General features: G+C 48.6%; 1 long non-coding RNA gene across 3 annotated transcripts; it reads left to right on the plus strand.

Annotated features, from left to right (window-relative positions):
- The first annotated feature begins 3,259 nt into the window (after positions 1-3,259).
- Positions 3,260-9,223, plus strand: LOC112651588 (uncharacterized). Of its 3 annotated transcripts, none has more exons than XR_004815248.2 (4): positions 3,260-3,703; positions 3,952-4,058; positions 5,653-5,803; positions 8,862-9,223. It is a non-coding gene; the product is annotated as an uncharacterized LOC112651588 (long non-coding RNA). The 3 variants fall into 3 exon arrangements; XR_007410210.1 differs by lacking the exons at positions 5,653-5,803; positions 8,862-9,223 and adding an exon at positions 4,362-5,565 and having other exon boundaries at positions 3,264-3,421; positions 3,521-3,703; XR_003130911.3 differs by lacking the exons at positions 5,653-5,803; positions 8,862-9,223 and adding an exon at positions 4,362-5,565 and having other exon boundaries at positions 3,262-3,703.
- The last annotated feature ends 211 nt before the right edge of the window (positions 9,224-9,434 follow it).

The raw sequence follows: 9,434 nt of genomic DNA on the forward strand, positions 1-9,434 counted from the left end.
CACTTACCCTGTTTTTTTTTTTTTTTAAGACTTTATTTATTTATTCATGAGACACACACAGAGAGAGAGAGAGGCAGAGACACAGGCAGAGACAGAAGCAGGCTCCACGCAGGGAGCCCGAAGTGGGACTTGATCCGGGGTCTCCAGGATCATGCCCTAGGCCGAAGGCAGGCGCTAAACTGCTGAGCCACCCGGGGATGCCCACTTACCCTGTTTTTAACTAGCTCAGCCTTAGTGCCTGCTACACAGACTGTCATTTCCCAGGAGGCCACTTTCAGAATCTTCGTAGAATGCCACTAGGCTCCTAGGCTAAATGAAGACACCTGTAAACTGCAAATAGGGCAGAAACTGTTTTCACTTGTCCTTTTCAACAATGATTAAACACATTGCCTGGTCTGTCCTTTCCTCTTTCTTTCATCGTCCCTCCCTATTCCACTCCCTTTCTCCCTTTACTTCTTCCCTTTGCCTTGGGCAGCTTTTCCTCTGTGTTACTCCAGGAAAAGATGTGCTGCCTACCAGGTCCTGCCCTCTCGAGTCCCCCACTCCATGGGGAGACAGCTTATCAATTACCCATTACCCTGGCACCGTCAAACGACCGCCGCAGTGCCAGCCACGGCTGGCAGAACTCTTTCCCTTCACACTCGTGATGTTGCCTGAATAGTTTATTACCCATCGGGACAAGTGGCCCACATTTACAAACCAGGCAACGTTCCATAGACATCTGGAATCCCGGCTTCTCTGCATCAGTGTAAAGGTGAGAGGCCCTAGGTGTGTTTCCCTTAGATGGGACATGTGTCCCAAAGATGGGATGCAATGGAATGTGGTACCCAAAGGGACAGGGGACGTGAGGGATGGTGGGATGCCAAGAAGGGGACTGACCCCTCAACCTTGGGGGACAGGAGAAGGCTGTTGGAGGAGGTGGCATTTAGACTGATCCGAGAAGGATTTGCCAGGTTGTGAAGGGGAGCTACTTGCTGGCAAAGGAAGCAGTATGTGCAAAGGGATAAGCACACAAGGTCTGTGTGCTTGAGTGTCGAGAGAGTCAAGAGGAAGTAGAGGCGCAGGCCCAGGGGAAGGGCGATGGGGTGCACAGCCAGAACCCTGGAGAGACACTGAAGAGTCTTTCCTCCTTTGCTTTCCTCTCTTTCTGTCACCTTTCATTAAATTCTCCTTTTACAATTTTTTTTTGTTCTCCTTTTACAATTTTAAAAGCAATAGATATTCACCATAACCAATAAAACAAATCGGATATGTGAGCAATTAATAATCTCTTCTTTCTCTTTCCATCAGTATAATTAGGATTAACAATTTCATGTGAGGGATCCCTGGGTGGCGCAACGGTTTAGCGCCTGCCTTTGGCCCAGGGCGCGATCCTGGAGACCCGGGATCGAATCCCACGTCGGGCTCCCGGTGCACGGAGCCTGCTTCTCCCTCTGCCTGTGTCTCTGCCCCTCTCTCTCTCTCTCTCTGTGTGTGTGTGTGTGAGTATCATAAATAAATAAATAAAAAATTAAAAAAAAAACAATTTCATGTGAATCCTTAGATATTCCTCATGATAGACAAATGCAAAAATAGCCTAGATAAATAAAGGTAGAAACTGATGATAGAGGTGACTCTATCAACCTATGCATCCATCACTTGCTTTCCTGTCTAATTCATGTCATAGACACTTAATCATTTCAATAGACATAAATCTAACCCATTGTTTCTGTACTCCATAATAAGGATGTATTGCAGTTTGTTTAACTATTTCCTTATTGACAGAAAATTTTTCCAAAAGTGTTAGTACCACCAACAGTAGTTCTTCTCCTTCTTCTTCTTCTTCTCCTCCTCCTCCTCCTCCTTCTTCTTCTCCTTCTCCTTCTCCTTCTCCTTCTCCTTCTCCTTCTTCCTTATTTTATTTTAGTTTTTAGTACTCTACACCCAACGTGGGTCTGGGACTCACAACTGGGAGTTGAGATCAACTGGGCTGGGATCAAGAGTTGCATGCTCTCCTGACTTAGCCAGGCAAAACCCCACTACTGACAATTCTTGAACAAAAAAAGAAAAGAAAAATCCTTGCAGACCTTCAGATTCAAACTCTTATTTTAAAGGTTTAATTTCTTTTTTTTTTTTTAAGATTTTATTTATGTATTCATGAAAGACAGAGAGAGAGAGGCAGAGGGAGAGGCAGGTTCCCTGTGGGGACCCTGACACAGGACTCGATTCCAGGATTGAAGGCAGATGCTCAACCGCTAAGCTACCCAGGTGCCCCTCAAACTCTGATTTTAAAGTTAAATTTCTAAAACTGAGATCGCTGGAGCCAACTGAGTATATTTCTCATTTGAACAGATATTGCCAGATTATTATTATTTTTTAAATCCTGCTCCAGTGCACATTTTCAGTAGCCGTAGCCATTTCTCCCCCAGTGCTGCCAGCCCTCGGAGTGCGGCTCTATATTCATTTTTGCCATGGATTGTTTTGTTCTGTTTTGTTTTTTATTTTAATTTTTTAAAAAGATTTTATTTATTTATTCATGAGAGACCCAGAGAGAATGAGAGGCAGAGACACAGGAAGAAGAGGGAGAAGCAGGCTCCATACAGGGGCCTGATGTGGGACTCAATCCCAGGACTCCAGGATCAGGCCCTGGGCCAAAGGCAGATGCTCAACCACTGAGCCACCCAGCGATCCCCCTCACATAAAGTTTTGAACAGGGGACTGACAGCATTCCATACCCACTTGGGAAACTCCCTGGAAAAATATTCTGGAATATGGGGAGCAGGGGTAAGGAAAGGTATGCTAGGACCAGTGAGGAAGCTGGTGGGAGGCTGCTGTGGAGTGCTTCACAGCACTGGGAACAGAGTGGGGATTAGTTAATCACGGAGAAGTATACCTGCTACATAGTACCTCCCAGGGCTGGAGGCGTGCCCTGCTGGCATTGAAGGTCCGACTGCACAGGAAGGAGATGAGTATGGCCTATCCTCGTGCCATCCTCCGGCTGTCTCTCATGCTCCTTCCTTGGCACCCACCCACTCCCAGCCACCTGTCCTCCGAGATCGATTTCAGCAGCTTTAGACGTCTGGAGCCCTGGGCCAGGGCAGCAGGCCACTGAGAATAGAAGTGTGGCTTTGCTCCTTCCACCCAGGGCCTGGGTGAGTGGGCAGGGCTGGGTGGGTGGACAGACAGGCTTCCTCGCAGGGCAAGCCTTGGAGCCAGCCTTACCAATGAAATCACTGGTGACTTCACAATGTAGCTTGATAATTAGCAGTGTTGTTTCATCTAATCCTCACTGATTTGCTTTTTCACCGATGCAGCACCTGGCAGCAGATGTGTTGGAAGTAACAACAATAGCATTTAAAGGCTCGGATCCCTAGAAGAGGGCCAGGAAGGCCCGGCCTCTGCTGAAACTGGGGGGAGTCCTGCTCGTGCTCCTGGGTTGGAGGTTCTTGGAAGTCTCTGTCCAGTTCCCTCTGCCCCTTATTCTTTTGCTCTGGTGTTTTCTCCTCGGCCCCCCAAAATAAGCAGACTTATTTTCTCACAGGACCCCATAGGGAAGCCCAGAAGCCCAGGGATGGGACCATCCTTTCCTAAAGAGTTTCCCCAACCCTGCGGGAAGCTGAGGCTGTGCTTCAGGGCCTTGGGAGAGTCTGAGATTGTCATCAGTACAGGACAGCCTGTCCAGCCAGCATGTTTGCTCAGCTCCTAAATAGTCCAAGAGAGTGTGGTAAGCTTTCCTGGACAATGGATCCATCTGACTTCATAATTAGCCCCATTCTCCATGGAACAGAATGTGGGCCAGCTAGAAACTAATTGCTGAGATTTCTCTCCTTGCATGACCTCCTAACTGATTTTTGAGCAGTCACATGGATGTCCAACCTTACGGGCATCTAATAGAAGTATTTAGCCAGCCGGGGAGTGGCTTAAAGTGTGAGAGGTGGAATGGAAATTAACTATCCATTCTGGCTTTGACAGTGGGTCCTCAGACCAACACCCAGGCCTTTTCTTGGAAGAAGCAGAGCCCGTCGTTCAGCTCACCAGCACTGGCCCAGTACCTGGTTGCATAGTGCCAAAGGAAGAGGGTAGGCTTCAAAGTCACTCAGACCCAAATGTGGGGTTGTGTGACCTTGGGCAAGTCATTTAATCTCTCTGAACCTCAGTTTCCTCATCTGTAGAATGGGGTGCTTGTTGTTGGAGTATAGTGACGAGGTGAGCAAGCACCTGCCGCAGCTCTTGGCACAGCGGAGGCACTTAATACGGGGAAGTGACAGTTTTCAAAGACCGTTGACAGAGACCGGCTGACTCTGAGAGGAGGAGGGGTGATGGGAACTCTTCCCTTGCTCCCACCCGCCTCCATTTCTGTGTCTGGCTTACTGGTTCCCTAGGCGATGCTAGGCCCTGGAAGCCAAGCCGCTGGGATGCTCGTAGCTGCAGAGGCTCTGGGGCGGCGCGTGTGGCTCAGAAAGAAGCCAGCCTGGCCGCTTCCTGACACCGCCAGTGTCAGCCCTGGAGACCGGCAACGGTGGTTGGGACGAGGGGCTTCACTCCCACAGCTCAAAACCAGTTGGTGTCACATTAAAATGGAAATAAATAAATACAAATTTTTGAATTAAAAATTAAATTCAGTTAAACAACAACAAAAAAGTCCGTGTCAAGGGGAGGGGAGGTCCTCGGATTTGTTTATAAACATAGTAAAATAAATATATAAAGAGAAGCAGCTCAGAGTGTTTGGGGGTTGATCTTGTCTGTTTTTCATGGAGCATGTTTCCCATTACAAGGGGAACTTGCAGGCCACACATGGGCAGAAAGGAAATATGCAGACGGGAGTATAATTGGGGGTGCTGGGGTCGTGGGATAATCCGTGAATTTGTTTTCAAAATCTTCTTGAATGTTCTGCTACTTTTACAATTAAAAAAAAAGAAAAAGTGTAACAAAATCAACTCTAAGTTGAATTCAGCTGGAATTAACTTAGTCTGTTGTGATTTCCTGTAAGTACGATGCACGCTTCCACTGACTCCAGGAAGGGACTGTAGTGGTTTTTATTTTTATCTGTCTATTTCTCCAAAATCCATTTCATATCTATCCTGAGGGGTCAGGTCAAGTTAGAATCTGGGTACCGGTTTCAGAGAGGGTTCTCTTGCCAGCTGCTTGCAGCACACATGGTGGAAAGATGTGGGGGCAGTGTGCCCACCATCTCACAGCCTTGACTCTAGCATCCCCATTTACAGGAGGGGAAACTGAGGCTAACTGAGGCTCAAGCCATCGGGATAGGGTAGGTTCAGGCTCCTGAATTTGTCGAGTTTTCTCATAGCCCAAAATAATTGCCTTTTAGAGAAAGTCTCCTTCCTAGCGTGTCCCGGGCAAAATGGGAATGGACACAGTAGTAGGTACACCCCTGTCGCTGGCACGAATTTGTGGGCCTCTCTATCAACTTACAGAGGGGGCAAACATAAAAATCTCTCTTCTTCTCTCATTCTCTTTCCTACTCTCAGGCAACCGAGCATTTTCCTTGTTGAGAAAATCCAAGTGTCATAAAAGTGATTTGGACAGAAAACAAATAAAGATCTGGTTTGGGAAGGAAAGCCAAAATTCCTCATTATCAACAACAGTACTTCTTTAGATAAATACTTACCTAATCCAATTCTTCTTCCTTTTTTTCTCTTTTCCCTCAACAAGAATGTTCCTCCATCTCGGCAGCCACAGTGGCCCTGTTGGAACAGACGACGTTCAATGTTTCCATCATAAGGCATGTTTTTCTGGGGTTTATTACTCAGCTGTAAAAATGTGCTCTAGGCAAGAACTTGGCATATTAAGTCTCATCTCAGAGGTAATTGGTGGGGATTTTTTTAAAAACCTTTTTTCTTTTTACAGACAAACTTGGAAAGAGAAACAAAAAGGTCAAGAATTTACTGTTGGAAACTATGGGTTTTGCCCTCATGGGTTTTCCTCTTTGGTTTGGTTTGTTCTGTATTATTTTTGATCTCTTCGAACCAGATATTTGGGGCAATGTTATAGAGGCTATAATCCCAGACATTCATTTATTCTTCCTTCAACAAATATTTACTGAGTGCCCACTGTGTCCCAGACACTGTTTTAGGCTCTGGAGATTCATGGGCAAAAATACCCACATGGTGTGGGTTCTCATGGGGCTGATGTGTGCACACACTCACACGCAAGCCCCACGTGCAACCGGTCAGAAAAAAACCCCCACAACAACCGTTCAATGCGCACTAGGTGGTTGAAGTGGAGGAAAACCAGTAAAGGGGGTGTAAGCGCTGGGGTTCTCTCTCTAGACAGGCTGGCCCAGGAGGACCCTCTGGGGAGGCAACATTTGCTCCAAATGTTGAGGCTAACAGGAGCCTCAGGTAAAGTCTGGGAAGAAGAAAAATCAAGAAGAGAGGAAAGCAGGTATGAGGGCTGCAAAGAGCATGGTGTGTTGGGGGCACATGAAGTTTCTGGGCTGCGTGGAACTAGAGGGTGGTAGGAGATAGTGTCTGGCTCCCATGGGGGCCCAGGCAGATCATGAAGAGGCATTTTAGCTTTTCTCCTAAGTGCAGGGGGAAGGAGCCATGGAAGGAGGCTCAGTGGAGCAGGAAATGATAGAACTCTATCTCTGGAAGATCTTCCTGGCCTCTGTGCCAGAAAGGATGAATTGAGAAGGGCACAATGGAAGCAGGAGGAACATTGAGGTGGCGGCTGCAGCTGCCAGATGTGAGCTCTGGGTGGGCTGGGCTGAGAGGGGCAGAGGAGGCGCCGGGAAGGCTGTGGATTCCTGCGAGGTGCGAGGGAGAACTGGACACGGCCTGCTGCGGGCGGCCCGGGAAGGAGGGCTCTGAGGAGCCAGGCGTGGCGGTGACAGTGCCAGTCAGGGCCCATGCGGTGCCAGGACCTGAGGTGGGGAAGCAGCAGGGAAGCTGATGGGAGGGAAGGGCTGGAGAAGGCCTCCCAGTCTCCAGCCCCGGCCCACTGGATAGTTCTGATATTGAACGGCGTGAAGAGGAGCGCTTCTGGGAGCTGTGCCGATTCTGCTCTCACCAGCCTGGGTTCGGTCCCTGCTCCACCATCTACCTCTTGCCGGCTGGGCCACCCTGGAGAGGCCACTTCCTCTCCCTCAGAAATGGGCTTCCGTTTCCTTCCCTCAGAAATGACAATCATAACAGCATCTGCCTAACGGGGTCGTTGTAAGAGTCAGACGAGCTCATCGTTGTGCTCGGGACAGTAGCTATTGTGTCGTGCACAGATCAGTGCAATGAGAATTGCGCCTCGAATGCCATCTACAAGCAGAACTCCATTTTGGACACGTGTTGCTTGAATCATTCCTCCAGGAAGCACGTCCAGGCTCCCTGCCCTCACGGGGCTTGCCCTCTGCTGAAAGACCTAGCCATTGAGCAAGTAGGTAGAATACACTGTGCCAAGCACTCCTGAGGAAGGGACCAGGGACGAGGAAGAGAGAATAGAACAGAACAGAAATTAGATTGTGCTGGATGTTCGGGAGGGCACCTCTGGGGAAGTCACACATCAGCCCAACAGGGCTTTAGTAAGAAGAGTGGGGGCACCATTCTCGATCCAGGGAACAGTAGAAGCCTGGGAGGTAGGATAGGACTTGGTGAGGTGAGAAACTGAGTGTGAGACAGTGTTTAGAGCAGGGGAGGAGCATGGTGGAAGAGGCCACAGGCCCAGACGGGTCCAGGGCCTGCTCATTACAGTCAGGAGTTGAGGTTTTATTCTAAAGAGGATGGAGAAAGATAGAAATGTTTCAGGCAGGAAGTAAGAAATTCTGACTTGATTTTTTTTTTAAGATTTTATTTACTTATTCATGAGAGACAGAGAGAGAGAGAGAGGCAGAGACACAGGCAGAGGGAGAAGCAGGCTCCCTGCAGGGAGCCCCATGTAGGATTTGATTCCAGGACTCCAGGATCACACCCTGGGCGGAAGGCAGGCGCTAAACTGCTGAACCACCCAGGGATCCCCCTGACTTGAATTTTTAAAAGGAGATTCTGGTTGAGAACCAGCAGATTTAGAGAAGGTGCTGTCAAGTGTCTGCGGCTGTGGGTCTCTAAGAGATGACGTTGGTCTGCTTGGATGGGGTAGCCACCGTGCAAACAGAGAAGTAGATGTGCCTGAGAAAAACTTCCAAAGTAAAATCAATTTCTTTTCTCTAAGGAGGTCACAGAGATTCACTGAAAATGCAGATCTGATCTACTCACTCCCCTGCTCAAATCCTGTCAATGGCTCTGTAACACTTTTGGATTTATGCCCAAATGTCTTGCCATGGTCAAACCCCTCCCCTCCCCATGATGCATCACCCTCTGCTCCTAGAAACTTGTCATCCCTCTCCAAGCCCCAACTCGTCTCCCTCCCTCCCTCCCTCCCTCTGATGTCAATCTTCATCCCCTCCCTACCCAAGTCCAGGCTCCCTAGGTGGGGGTCTCAGTGTGTCCCCTGCAGTCATTGAAATGAAGAAGTTGGGTGAGGCTTCATGGATCAAACTAAATGGATCAAGAAACTACAGTTTATCCAACAGGTGCAATCATCTGAGAGGCCTCTATGATGAACTTCCATTCTCCCAGCTCACACTTGGTGCCATTACTTGTTGGGCTGGGGAAGAGGGGAACTAATGTTTGATTAAGAATGTACTCAGGGACTGTGCTTCACTCACCTCATCCTGTCTAATTGTCACAAGGGCCCTGGGAGGGAGACATGGCAAATGAGGACACAGAGACTCCAAGAGGTGAAGTCACTTGCCCAAAGTCACTCAAAGAAGTGATGGGTGGGCTGGATTCAATCCCAGGTCAGATGGAAAACCAAGCCTCAGTTTGTCTTTTCCAGACCTGTATGTCCTCCTCACTGCACACCCAGGCCTAACCCAAACTTTATCTCCCTAGACTGGTTCCACTGAAGGACGGACACTCAAGATTCCAGAATATATATATCTGTTATGGACTGAATTGTGTTTGTCCCAAATTCCCACATTGAAACTCTAGTCCTCTGTGTGATGGCATCTGGAGATAAGGCCTTTGTGAGGTGATTACAGCTCAATGAGGTCATGAGGGTGGGCCCCTGTGGTGGAGCTAGAGGCTTTATAAGAAGAGGAAGAGAGAGAGATCCTTCTCTGTTAGCCATGTGAGGGCCCAGCAAGAAGGCGGCCATCTGCAACCCAGGAAGAGGGTTCTTGCCAAGGACAGAATCTATAGTACCTCAACCTTGGACTTCCCAGGCTTCATGACTGCGAGAAATAAATCTCTGTTCAGCCACCTAGTCCATGGTACTTTGTTATAACAACCTGAGCAGACAAACTCATGGTCCCTCCTGGTGACAGTCCACTGTTCCCTGGAAAGCTTCAGATCCTTCCTTCCTCTAGCCCTCAAACTCACCTTCTCTTGAACTGGTAGGGAGGCAATGCCTCCACCAGATGGACGCGTGGCTCCCCTCAGAACCCAGTCTATAATCCCACAGAT

This window comes from Canis lupus, chromosome 4 (genome assembly GCF_003254725.2).
Source record: "Canis lupus dingo isolate Sandy chromosome 4, ASM325472v2, whole genome shotgun sequence".
In the NCBI taxonomy this organism is placed as follows: Eukaryota; Metazoa; Chordata; class Mammalia; order Carnivora; family Canidae; genus Canis; species Canis lupus.